Source organism: Ovis canadensis, chromosome 20 (assembly GCF_042477335.2).
Source record: "Ovis canadensis isolate MfBH-ARS-UI-01 breed Bighorn chromosome 20, ARS-UI_OviCan_v2, whole genome shotgun sequence".
Taxonomy (NCBI): domain Eukaryota; kingdom Metazoa; phylum Chordata; class Mammalia; order Artiodactyla; family Bovidae; genus Ovis; species Ovis canadensis.
The window spans coordinates 21,737,390-21,748,723 of NC_091264.1; the positions used below are offsets into that span (position 1 = coordinate 21,737,390).

The 11,334-nt window shown below is 41.9% G+C and overlaps 1 protein-coding gene across 5 annotated transcripts in view; it reads right to left on the bottom strand.

Moving 5' to 3' along the window:
* Nucleotides 1–4,928, bottom strand: part of MLIP (muscular LMNA interacting protein) — a 308,623-nt gene extending 303,695 nt beyond the window's left edge. The window contains exon 1 of one of the 5 annotated variants that reach the window (XM_069564089.1): nucleotides 4,393–4,928. The gene's annotated coding sequence lies outside the window, so the exon portion shown is untranslated. The remainder of the gene's footprint in view (nucleotides 1–4,392) is intronic. The other 4 variants (XM_069564102.1, XM_069564097.1, XM_069564096.1 and 1 more) reach the window with 4 other exon arrangements.
* Between the last annotated feature and the right edge of the window lie 6,406 nt (nucleotides 4,929–11,334).

Here is an 11,334-nt window from a genome sequence, read left to right on the forward strand (position 1 = left end):
AATCATTTGTCTGATAAGGGACTTATATCCAGAATATTGTTTCTGTCCTTTATTGTGTCCATCTTTGCATGAAATATTCCCATGGTATCTCCAATTTTCTTGAAGAGAACTCTAGTCTTTCCCATTCTATTGTTTTCCTCTATTTCTCTGCATTGTTCACTTAAGAAGGCTTCCTTACCTCTCCTTGCTATTTGGGAAAGATTGAGGGCAAGAGAAAAGAGAGCGACAGAGGATGAGATGGTTGGATGGCATCACTAACTCAATGGACATGAATCTGAACAAACTCCAGGAGATTAGTGAAGGATGGAAGCCGGACATGCTGCAGTCCAGGGGGGTCACAAAGAGTATGACATGACTGAGCAACTGAACAACAACAATCCAGAATACATAAAGAACTCTTAGAACTCAAAGAAAAAGATGACCCAATTGTGGTAGTCCAGTGTTTAAGAATCTGCCTTGCAATGCAGGAGGTGCCAATTCGAACCCTGCTCCAGGAAGATCCCACAGGCTGCCGGGCAACTAAGCCTGAGCACCACAACTACCGGGGCCCACTCAGCCTAGAGCCTGAGCTCACAGGAGAGGCCACCACGATGAGAAGCCTGAGCACCACAACTACCGGGGCCCACTCAGCCTAGAGCCTGAGCTCACAGGAGAGGCCACCACGATGAGAAGCCTGAGCACCACAACTACCGGGGCCCACTCAGCCTAGAGCCTGAGCTCACAGGAGAGGCCACCACGATGAGAAGCCTGAGCACCACAACTACCGGGGCCCACTCAGCCTAGAGCCTGAGCTCACAGGAGAGGCCACCACGATGAGAAGCCTGAGCACCACAACTGGAAAGTAAGCAGCCCGCAGCCACGAAGACCCAGCACAGCCCAAACTAAATAAACGCATCATTTTAAAATGGGCGCAGGATTTGAATAGGCACTTCTCCTAAGAAGACAAACAAATGGCCAGCAAGCACATGAAAAGCTGTGCAACGAAATTGTGATTAGGGAGCACAGATCAAAACCACAAGGAGATAGCAGTTCGCACCCACTAGGATGGCTAGAATGAAAGCAGACAGTAACAAGCCTTGGCAAGGATGCGGGTAACCGGAACCTCGTATGCTGCTGGTATTACAAATTGGAACAGTCACATTAGAAAACAGTGCAAGAATCCCTCAAAATCTTATATATACAGTTACCATATTAGCCAGAAATTCTAATAGTAGGTATATACACAAGAGAAGTGAACATATATGTTCATACAAAAATTTGTAAACAAATGTTCATGATAGCATTATTCATAACAGTCAAAATGTGAAAACATAAAGGGGATGTATCACAGAGGGGTATTTCTCAGCAATAAAAAAGAATGGAGTCCTCATACATGCAACAGTGTGAATGGATCTTGAAAATATGTTAAGTGAGAGAAACTGGTCACAAAAGCTACATATTGTGATTCATTTATATGAAACACCCAGAACAGGCAAATCCACAGAAACAGGACATAGTTGCCAAGGTTTGAGGGGAAAGGCAGACTGTGGAGTGACTGCTAATGAGTAGGCGTGGGATTTTTGAATGTGATGAAAATATTCTGATGTTAGATAATGATGACATGCAAATTCTGAATATGCTAAAAAGCACTGAATTGTATGCACACTTTAAAAAAATGAATTTTATGGTATGTAAATTATGGTTCAATGACGGTATTATTTTTTTAAAAAACAGGAAGATCTATAATTCCTAAGATGAGAATTTATGATTTTTTTCCCCCAGGAATATAATATGGGCAACGGGTCACTCCAAACAGGAAATTAAAATCTACCTTACATTAAGCCAGTAAGAATTCCATTCAAACATGAAGCAAATGACCCTTTAGTAAATGATTTTTGCTTCGAGACACTATCACCTCACTCTGTTCCTCATCACCATATGCCTGGTGTGGTTGGGGAAATACAGCTCAGATTTTGTGCCCATATTCAAAAACTGGGGAAAAGTAGAGTTGGCCACTATTAAAATGGCTTTTTTAAAATTTACTCGTTTTTTATTGAAAGATAATCACTTTACAGAATTTTATTGTTTTCCATCAAACCTCAGCATGAAATCAGCCATAGGTATACATACATCCCCTCCCTTTTGACCCTCTCTCCCATCTCCCTGCCCATCCCACCCCTCTAGATTGATACGAAGCCACTGTTTGAGTTTCCTGAGCCATACAGCAAATTCCTCTTGGCTACCTATTTTACATACAGAGGGCTAACAAACACATAAAATGGCTTTTTTATCTACTAGGTGGGCTGCCGTCTATGGGGTCACACAGAGTTGGACACGACTGAAGCGACTTAGCAGCAGCAGGCCCAAGAGTTAATACAGTTTGGTTTTTGTTTTTTTTTTTTTTTTTGCTTTTTTAATAGTGGTGATTTTCCCCATGCCTGCCGTTTAAAGAACTTCCATCTCCACGACAAAAGCACTGGTGAGTGCTCTACTGCTGAAATCTCACAAGGTAGGGGGACACCCTCAAGGCGTGAAAAACCAATGCTGCCTTCTTTCTAAAAGAATGACAGTCTGTAAGCATTGTATAGACAACGAAGATCTTCCTCATTGTATGCTCCAAGGATAAATGTCTTTTTATTAAAATAGGATCCTCTTCTGAGACAAGGAACGCTGTTTATATGGGTTTCTTATCATTCTACACAGCATCTCCAAGACTGGGGTCTTACGTGTGCTCCACAGTCAAGTCAGAAGCCCATGGTACCCCGCCTGTTCAGTACTGATGCAGGACACTACACTCAGCACAGGCCTCCAGGTGCCACAGCAGTCCCAAGGACCCCCCTTCCCCACCCAAAGGATGTGTTTCCTGTGGTGCCCAGGCACCAAATGCACATGTAGCTGGACCTCCCTCCACTGCGAACTGAGACAACTTTGGACTTGTTGGTGTTGCTTTTGGTTCAAAATATATGCCTCTATCTCTAGGAGACTCTGTTTGATGGTCCGGTGGGATGAGGGTGGCGGTGGGGGGTGACAGTGAAGAACCAAATGCAGAGAATGGTTCCCAGAATCCCCTGAGTTTATTTATCCATTTTGATCACTGTGAACTCTCAGGCAGCAGTTGGGAATTCTTATTTTACGAAATCTCTCTGTCTCATCTTCTTGTCTGTCATCTGGCAAATAGACAAACACTCAGACTTTAACCTCTTACGGTCACCATGTTTTGAAAGTTGAAGGTGCCAAGAGGACACAAAAACAAACCCCCAAATATCAGCAAAGGATAACTGCAGTAATGACAGCTTAACAACTTGGTACCTTTGTAGTTATCCCTCTTCAATGAAGCATAAACCTTTTCTACTAGAATATTACTTTTCTACTTCTGATACTATTTGTCCCTTTATTTTTGGTTCTGGGCCATATTTTTTAAATGAATCTGGGCAAGACAGCTTAGTCAATGGGAGGAAAATAATATTTTCCATATAAAATATTTTCTTTATATTTTATCTAAAACAAAATATTTTATTCATAAAATCACCTTTGATGGTAGAGCACTTTTTTGGAGCATTAGAAAATAGTTCAATTAAGTGAGAGCTGTGAGCACTCTGAAAAGTGTTATCTTTTCAGTGTGCGCATCTTTAACATGCCAATTCTTCTATCAACACTTGTTGAAAAATAAAATGTGAGGTTTTTAAAACAAACACTAATAATGATCAACATGGAGAGAGAGCAACGATTCTGATATGAAACAAAATTCTTGCCTCCTGTTACAGAATCTGTAACACACGAGCTGGATAAAGTCAGTCTGCGGTCCAAGACCAGCAAGTTCCGTTTTCTCAACTGTTTTATACTCAGCACCCACAAGATATATTATTTATACAGAGTATATAAATACTGTATTTACATATATACAAGTATTTGTATACACACAAATATATACACTATATGTATATAGCAGATACACTTCATAGTAGTCAATAAATCTCTCTGTCTTTCTCTCTCTCACACACAGACACACACAGACACAACCACACACACACCATTACTGTCTCAGGAGTGAAGACAACAGTAAGATTAAACTAACAAGACTTCAGGAAAAAGGATTCAAAGATGGAAGTCTTTCCTTTCTGAATATTAGAATCCCATGTGTGTTTCTCACATCAGAAAGGAGTTCTGGATTTCAGTTTTCCTGTGTCTTTGTAGCTTAATCAAAGCAATGAGGTTTCACACCATCACTCACTCCTCCCCCAACCCCAGCAGCTTAGCTGTTGTAGCTGTGTTGACATGATAAATCACTTTGCCCCCAAAGTCACAGCTCCATGCCCTTTAAGACAGAGAGCCTGGGATATACTTTTAGCTTTATCGGTAGAAAATGAAACACGTTCCAAGGCAGCCGTGCCCTTATACAGAAAAAAAGCTTACCTTTCAACTGACTTGGAAGCAGCCGGCAGGACGGTCACCCGTCAGGGAGGTCACCGGCCACATTCCCCGAGCAGCTGACCCTGTCAGTCTTTGGGAAATACTGCTTACTCTGTAACTAAAGTTGGATCCTGGGCACAAGTCACCAAAATGAAATTTTAAGAGTTAGGCGTAAACCTCATCCCCACTGAGACCTCTTCATGAAAACAGGAGTTGTGAAGGTTCCCTAGATGATTTCTTGATAAGAATTCTCAGCAACTGTAGAGATCTGGAGTCCAGCATTGAAAAGTTTTACAATACAGCCAATTATCTAAATTTTAGTGTACTGATAAAAAGTCTTTAAGCTTCCTTATGGACATAAATGACAGATGAGGAAAAGGCTACGGAAAATGGAGTTTCTCTTCTGTTTGCTTCCGTTGGATTTTTTAAAGTAAGGTTGAAGGTCTTCCTGAAATGAAATGCCAATTGATCCAGAGAAGGTAAGTCAGAATTATACAAAGCGTGGCTTGTGGCAGGCTGAACAAACCCCACAAGTGGGTGGGGCACTTGCCCTGAGATCCAGCCTCCAGGAAACACCAAAGAGCAGGCTGTTGGTTCACAAACTAGCCTTAGCATGGAGGGCGAGGAGAATGAGGCAGAACTCCAGACTGGCGGGTGGCAGGTTTAATCAGTGACAACCGAGGCTTGTCTTTGGTGACCACAAGGTGAGTAGCTCTCCACACCTGTCCACCCACCAGAATCTTAAAAGTTTACGTAGAGGTCAAGTTGGGTTCAATCACGTGCTCCATTCAGATGGTCTCAACAACTCAAAGCTCACTCCGGGCTGTGTCCCTCAAATCCTCTCCCCCAGAGGAGAGGACGGAGTGATCTCTGATGACCTGGCTGCAGCTCACTGATGCACTTCCGGTCACATCAACTCGATGACCACCGCCAACACATTCCTTCACCACACCTTTCTCATTTCCCACAAAATTTTCCCCTAATTACTCCCAACAGCAGCAAGTCCATATTACCTCAAAACCTGCTAGTTTTGCATCCAGCCTGCACACCAGGTTATTCAACCTTGGCCTCTGGTCCTTTTGCAGGATGTTTTTGAACCACCTCCCAAGAGACTCATTGTGCCAAACAAATTATAAATCACTTACTTGATATTCTGTGGGAAATATATCATTTCAGGTTGGCCTTGTCATCCCATCCAGTATATCATCCCACTCTGCATTCTACAATAAATAACATGTTTTTAAAAGAAAAAAATCACAGTCGTCTATTCGTCATTTGGAATTCTTCACATCAGTACTGGCTTCCACTATTTCCACTAATTAAATTGATTTACATTGTCAATTTCTAAGTGAATACTCATGTAAACGGCAGTGTTATTAATATTTTAAGGCATCGTTTCCTCCTTTTTCATCTAGTTCAATAATTTGACCATGACTGGAGGCACAGATCACGTCACTGTCCTGGTGCCGACAGCTTCCTGGATGGACCGCACCATGTACTGTCAGGAGCTTGGAGAGAAGTGAACAGAATTCTCTACAGCAACACACCAAAGCAGGCTGAACCTGAGAAGCGCTGAATTTGGAGACTAAATCATGTGCGTTGAGAGCCAAAGAAGGAGACCACTTTGGCTAGGACACTGGAGGTGATTCCTCGAAGACTGGGGCCTGGGTCACCCTAGTCCTTGCGACTAAAAGTAGTCTTTGAACAGCAACACGGACCTCACGCGGGAGCTTGTGAAAAATTCAGAATCTCGGATGCCAGGCCAGACCCGCAGAGTCAGAATCGGTCATTTTGACAAGACCGCCAGATGGTTCCTGTGGGCATTAAATTTTGAGAACCACTGATTTCACTCCTTTGGGAATTGATAGAGATACATGGGCATATTGCTCTTCACCCTGTCCACAGTGCCAGCTGTCTCCCTGTTCACACTGTCCGCGCCGTGTGCTGAGCCCAGGGTAGGCAAGGCCTGAGCCAAGAGGCCGGAAGCAGACCAGAGGAGCTGCAACGCGTTTATTCCCCTCCTGCGGACGCAGCAGCCATCGCAGTCTGCTCTCCCGGCTGACGCAGCCGCCGTAGCCTTCACGCTGTATCCTCGCCTCTCGTGGCCAACCCGAGGGACACAGCCGTGACGCAGCAGCAATTCCCGCCGCTTCTTGGGTGGCGCTCTGATCTCCCTACAGCCCACAGTAACTCAAGACAGTGCGCAGGGTTATAAATGAGCTCAGCTGTTAGTCATGATTTACAAAATGTGGGCCCAGAGCGAGAGGCCAGGGGGCAGGAGAGCCTGACACGCCATCTTGGCTAATTGGCTCGTTCCCTGCAAGGGGTGAAAGGAGGCCAGACTATGAAAGGGTGCTTGAGGAGAGGCAGGTAGGCTTGGAGAATTTACAGGGTACATAGGAGGATTTATGTCTGCTACCTCACAGTAGAAATAAAAATTCCATGACCACTTACTATGAGCCAGTGATTGTACTGAGTGACTGATACAATGCTGTCTCATTTCATGCTCTCAACAACCCGGTGAGGACGCCATATCATTTTTCAGATGAGGAAGCTGAGACTCAGAGGGTAAGTAACTTGTCAAGTTCACACAGAAAAGAGCAGAGCCACGCTCCCCTTTGAGCCAGAGCTCTAGGCCACTCCCTGCTGTAAGCCTCAGATTCTCTGGACCAGCCATGAATCCCAGTCCACATCGTCCTGATAAAGTTCCCTTAAAGAACAACCAAAGGGCCTGCCTCTGACAGGTACGTTCAAGGAAGCCCAAGCTCTGTCCCTCCATACTTACCTCTTTCTCAAAGAACTCTTTCTCCTGATAAAATCAGGAGAGAAGACGGACAAGATTGTTCTGGTGACTAAGGTCATTGCTTTTTCATTAAAAATTTAACTTTTAAAACATTTTATTAACAAGTTCACACACACTGTAGAAAATCTGGAAAATACAAGAAGTACAAAAGGAAAATTTAATTTTTTTGTAAAGCTGCAACTCAGTTACACCACAGTTAATAGTAAAGCACATTTCTTTCCAGGTTTTTCTTTATATAGTTAGAATTTTTAATATAATTAGAATGGGGACTGGTGTTTTTCTTGAATAAATACATTATGAATAATGTCTCCTATCACTAATGCTTTTATTCTTGAGCATTTCTGATGGTTAGGTGGTGGCAAACATAATTTTTGTCTGTCCTGCCAAGATCCAGGGGCAGAGGTCAGGCAATGACATTGGTGAGACCTGCCAGGTATAACCCACCTTAATGGACATCTCTCTTCCTTATCATTTTAAAAATGAAATTGGTCACATTGTTTGCTTAAAATAACAGAATAACCATAGATTAGAAGCAAATGAAATTATCATACTTCCCCAAAATTAGAAAAATAGGACCATTAGAAATACTGTACTTCTGTGGCCATGAATGATGTGGCTTCTCATTTATTACAAACAGCAAATCAACAAGGACTCTTGATGAAATATCTGTTGTTTTTTAAAAATACATCAATTATTATGTTTGCTGTAAAAATATTTTAGTAATAATGCAGAATCACTTTGGATAATAGTGGATAACTTTTTAAAATATCCCAAAGTAGAGACATCTTACATAGACTTCATTCCAGCTGAAATCTGAAAGTATACCATTTCAAAGTATACCGTGCATGGGTATTTAGTACATTCAGTGTTTGAAAGTATACCATTTGAAAGTATACCATTCACGGGTATTTAGTACACTCACAGTGTTGTGTATCACCCCCAAAGGAGACCCCATGCCCATTAGCAGCAGCCTCTGCCACAGCCCCTCACACTCCTTAGTCTATTTACTTTTATGGATTTGCTTATTCTGGAAGTTTTGATAAACAGAATTATAAAATTTTAAAAACTGTGAGAAAAACAATAATAATATAAATAATATAAGGACACAAGAATATCTTACGGCATTCAGCCAGGCCTCATGAGGGCTAGAACCAGAAACTAAGAACTCATCAGAAACAAGTTTTTCTCTGGGGTCCCACAATCTTTTGTTTTTACTTTCTTCATGTTTCTGCTTTCTTCCTATTTTTCTGGAAATTTGCTTTCTTTCTACAAGCATGGGAAGATGCCTCTACCCCCCAAGCACATCCCTCAATCCAAGGTATACATACCAGCTGACTTGCTTTCTCTGAATTCCCAAGTGTAAAAACCCTGGAGAGAAAGTCCATCTCCCTACCTTGAATCAGATGACCACCATGATCCAATCTGGTTTGGATAACAGAACATAGAGAAGGAAGAAGCTGGGGCAAGGTCACCTGTTCTCAGAGGAGTGAGAAGAGGAGATGCAATCAAAGGGATGCACTTAAATTTGGAAAAACAAAAGCAATAATATTTGGTGGATTTTTCTCTTTTTTCTATTCTTAGATTTAATAATATTTCCTTCCAGGCTTTTTCTCTATACAGGAAATTTTAATTGCAAGAATAATGTATTAATTTTTGACCTAAACAGAGTAATTTTTTATCTTCCTATAAAATCTTGCTGAAGCATTTTTATATCAACAAGTAAAGCTGCAGTTAGTGAATATGCCACATGTCACTAACCACCCTCAGGTTGTTGGAAGCTTAGCTTGTTTCTAGTTTGCCATGATTTAAAAAAAAAAAAAAATGAGACATGCATCTTGGTGTGCCAAAAAAAAATTGTTTCTCTATTTTAAATTATTTCCTTAAAGTTGCCTTCCTAAGGCTGTTTTGCTAGATGAAAGAAAACAAGTAAATCATCTAAATTCCTGATAGAGAATGCTAAATTTCTTTCCTAAAGGGTTACGTAAGTGTGCTTTCCATAGCCTCACCAGCGTAAAGTATCAGCATATTTCAAAATTTGCCATAGTGGAAACTTCAAAAAGACATAGCATTCACCAGTGTTCTTAAGGTAATGAGTGCAAACACAGTTTCTTCTCTATGATCGTGAGACACAACCACCACGCATTGTTCAGTTAGTATCAAGCCTCCTTGGGTAGCCAGGATTGAACATGACAGTCTTCCTCTGTACCTCTCTTCATTCATCCACTTGTTAGCTTCTGGTGGTTTAGTCGCTAAGTTGTGTCCGACTTCTGCGGATCCATGGGCTGTAACCTGCCAGACTCCTCTGTCCATGGGATTCTCCAGGCAAGAATACTGGAGTGGGTTGCCATTTCCTTCTCCTGTTAGCTTCTGAGCACTGTGGAAAACTTGGAGATAAAATATTGATACATAGACCCTGTGCCTAAGGGGATTGCTATGCAAAGAACAAGAAAGATGATAATTACTCAGCTGCCTTACAGAGCTTTGGAAACCCTTGGTGAGGTTTAGCTAATAGGTCCTCTGGCCAGTGCTGGTCCAGATCTACACTTCAGAAAGCCCAAGGAATGGGGCTAAGTAGTGCTCTGAACGCATCGCAGCCCCAAGCCCAGGCCCACCAAGCACACATCTGCTTAACTGAAAGAAGAATGCGTCTTTTAAAATACACCTTATTCAGATGATCAAAATGGTAAGCCCGACTACAACATCTGAGGCAGACAAAACCTACACTCAATAGTAGACCATTATGATAACACTCCCTCCCTCCCTCCCTCCCTCCCTCCCTCTCTGACTGATGACAATTTATTAATGTGAATTTGCTCCCAATTTGAGAAGCTCATCGAGGCATAATTTAGAATTAATAAACTGAGGGCAAGAGCATACAGTGAATGCACTTCCCAAGTTAGACAGGGGTTTAATGTCACAACATAAAAACAAGTCTCTGTGATTTTCCGAGTACCAGCTGTGCACTGATCAGGAACATGAGAGGAATTCTGTTAATTATCATTACCCAGAGAAAAATAATTAGTTGCTTTGTGGGGAGAACAAAAAACAAATGTTGCCATTTCCATTTTAATTTCAACCACTGAGGTTGATAAAACTCAAAATTGGTCTATTTTATGAAAATCATAAGCTCATTAGCACAGCATTAGCAGATTGCATGTTAATCTTCATGTCCATGAATTAATTTGTACGCCATTCATTGGATGATTGATGCATTTTTTCAGGGGACATGAAATAACTGCCAACCAGGAAGTAAGAAGGGTGACTCAGACACCCTTGAAGAGGATAAAGCAAGTCAGCTTTCTCAAGATTTCAAAGCATCATAAAAGTTTCTTTTATCACATTTTCCTTTTCTTCAGTCTTGACAAACTGACTTTCATTCTCCTCCACACCCTGCAGGTGAATTTCAGAGCCATCAGATCAGTGCAATGTAAAATATAGCCCACAGGCACGTGAAGAGATGCTCAGCCTAAATAATCATCTGCTGCTGCTGCTGCTGCTGTTGCTAAGTCGCTTCAGTCATGTCCAACTCTGCGTGACCCCATAGATGGCAGCCCACTAGGCTCCGTGGGATTCTCCAGGCAAGAACACTGGAGTGGGTTGCCATTTCCTTCTCCAATGCATAAACGTGAAAAGTGAAAGTAAAGTCTCTCAGTCATGCCCGACTCTTAGCGACCCCATGGACTGCAGCCTATCAGGCTTCTCTGTCCATGGGATTTTCCAGGCAAGAGTACTGGAGTGGGGTGCCATTGCCTTCTCCGAAATAATCATCAGGGAAATGCAAATCAAAACCACCATATTACCTCACACCTGTCAGAATGGCTATCATCAAAAAGGAAAACAATTAATGTTGGAGAGGATGGGGAGAAAGGGGAACCCTCATACACTGTTGGTGGGACTATAAATTGGTACAGCCACTGTGGAAAATAGTATGAAGGTTTCTCAAAAAACTAGAAATAGAACTACCATAAGACCCAGCAATCCCACTCCTGAGTATATATCCACAAAAATAGAAGTAATAATTCAAAGAGATGTATGCACCCTAATGTTGATAGCATTATCATTAACAGTAGCCAAGATATGAAAGTAACCTAAAGTAATCCATCCATCAACAGATGGATGGCTAAAGATGTGGTGTGTATATA